Source organism: Suncus etruscus, chromosome 2 (genome assembly GCF_024139225.1).
Source record: "Suncus etruscus isolate mSunEtr1 chromosome 2, mSunEtr1.pri.cur, whole genome shotgun sequence".
NCBI lineage: Eukaryota > Metazoa > Chordata > Mammalia > Eulipotyphla > Soricidae > Suncus > Suncus etruscus.
This window is the reverse complement of record NC_064849.1, coordinates 106,503,830-106,506,115: the sequence shown is the minus strand read 5'-3', so window position 1 is coordinate 106,506,115 and position 2,286 is coordinate 106,503,830. Positions and strand designations below refer to the sequence as shown.

At 40.2% G+C, this 2,286-nt stretch overlaps 1 non-coding gene across 1 annotated transcript; it reads left to right on the top strand.

Moving 5' to 3' along the window:
- Positions 1–1,043: 1,043 nt before the first annotated feature.
- On the top strand, positions 1,044–1,147 carry LOC126002330 (U6 spliceosomal RNA). The gene has a single exon (XR_007493069.1). It is a non-coding gene; the product is annotated as a U6 spliceosomal RNA (small nuclear RNA).
- The last annotated feature ends 1,139 nt before the right edge of the window (positions 1,148–2,286 follow it).

Here is a 2,286-nt window from a genome sequence, read left to right as displayed (position 1 = left end):
TGGGAGGATTGAGTATTTTTCGGAAGTGTTTTGCAGGACTGCTGTTTTAGAGGACCAGATGAGGAAATTTGTCTAGAGAGTCATGATAGACATAAATAGATGTAATCTCTGTGTCGATGTCCTAGCCTTGCTTTATCTCTAGCTACTCTCTTGTAGATAGAAAGTAAGGCTATCAGGGTCTATGGCCATAGCACCCTGAACACACCTGATCTCACCTGATCCTTAGGAAGTTAAGCAAGGTCAGGCCTGGTTAGTAATTGGATGGGAGAAAGTAAGGCAATCCGTCTATTTTTGTTATTTTAATTTTTAGGTCCCCAGGGTAGAATCTAGGGCCTCATGCATGCAAACCTGGAACTCTACCACACAACATTCCTATTTCCCATGGGTTTTCTAGAGCCAAAATGATCTACCTAGTAATTTCACTGGAGTGGCTGGATTTGAAATAGTAGAGGTTATGTGGGTGAAGTAATATTCTTGTCAAATACGTTCAGTTTTTTTAATCCTGACAGAATATACATGGGCCAGAAATGCAAGTTTGAGTAAACTAATCTTTCAACTTTAGTGATTTAAAACATTGTGGTAGCAAGCTAGAGAGATAGTAGAGCAGATAGGGTGCTTATCTTGTATGTGGTAAATCTGGACTAGGTCCCTGGCACCCCATATGGTCTCAAGCACCACCAGAAATAATCTATGAACACATAGAAGTAATCCCGGAACATTGCTGAGTGTTAAGAAAGAAGAAAGGGGGGGAGGGAAGAAGTAAGGTAGGAAAGAAAAATCCAACTGTGTAGAAGATATCTAAACTAAATTAAAAATAAGAAATTTGGGGCCGGTGAGGTGGCGCTAGAGGTAAGGTGTCTGCCTTGCAAGTGCTAGCCAAGGAAAGACTGCGGTTCCATCCCCCAGTGTCCCATATGGTCTCCCCAAGCCAGGGGCAATTTCTGAGTGCTTAGCCAGGAGTAACCCCTGAGCATCAAACGGATCTGGCAGAAAAAAAAAAGAAAAGAAAAGAAAAACAAAAAAAGGAAGAAAAAGAAATTACTGTGCTTGCTTTGGCAGCACATATTCTAAAAATGGAATGATACAGAGATTAGCATGGCTTCTGCGCAAGATTGATATGAAAATTCGTGAAGTGTTCCATATTAAATAAAAAGAAATTTCTGCAATATTTTAGTTGCTAATTTTGTTGAAAACAAAACTAGAATGTCTTTCATTTTCACTTCATATGTCCAACTGAGCAAGACTGCTCAAGAGGGGGCCAGAGAGATTACATGGAGGTAGGGCATTTGCCTTGAATGCAGAAGGAAGGTGGTTCGAACCCGGCATCCCATATGGTCCCCTGAGCCTGCCAGGAGCAATTTCTGAGTGTAGAGCTAGGAGTAACCCCTGAGTGCTGCCAGGTGTGACCCAAAAACCAAAACCAAAACAAAACAAAACAAAAAAGACACCCCATTTGATTCTTCCTACAAGGAAACACAGTAGAGAGTGATAACACACAGACTCGAGTAAAGATAGAATTAACTAAGAGATAACAAGTACCCAGATACTTGAATGAGAGAAAAGGACATTTTACTGAGAAGCTCTGAACAAATCTAAGCTTGGATGAGCAGTAATGAATGACAGTTTTAATGGATAGATTTTATAGATTGAAAACAGGACATTTTCATCAGGTTTCTTCCCCGCCCCCAGCCTTTCTTCTCTCCATCTTTTCATCCTTCCCTCTTCTCCTTCCTTCTCCTCCAATTTCACCCTCATCTTTCAATACTTCCTATAGACCACAGGTATCAGTGTCAGTCTGTGTATGTTCAGATTCAGGATTTGGTTTCCCTATATGTGGGGACTTACTTGTACTTTCAATCAGTAACCTTTTTTCTTCTTCCCTCCATGACAGCCTTCATGTCAAACGCAGAGGATTCTACTGTGTCAGCCCGCACAATCACATTCTTAAAAAGTGGTTGAAAAGACAAGGAACCAAGAAAATGTTAATGGCAACATTTGCCCTAAGAAGCAGCAAGCACAAGCGGAACAACAATAAGGCAGCCCAGCAGGGCAGACAAAACACACAGCCATGAAACTCCTTACTAGGGTCTGCAATTGAATGGAGGAAAACAGTTAATTCCTGGAGTGAACTTGGCTATGGTTGTTAATTAACTTGTTATCTGTATATTCCTTACTGGGAGCCAACAGGGCAAAACAAAATTTATCAAAAGAAACAAAGAATATGAATACATATATAAGAGTATATACTCAGCTGAAAAATAAAATTAATTCTTTTAGTCATATAAT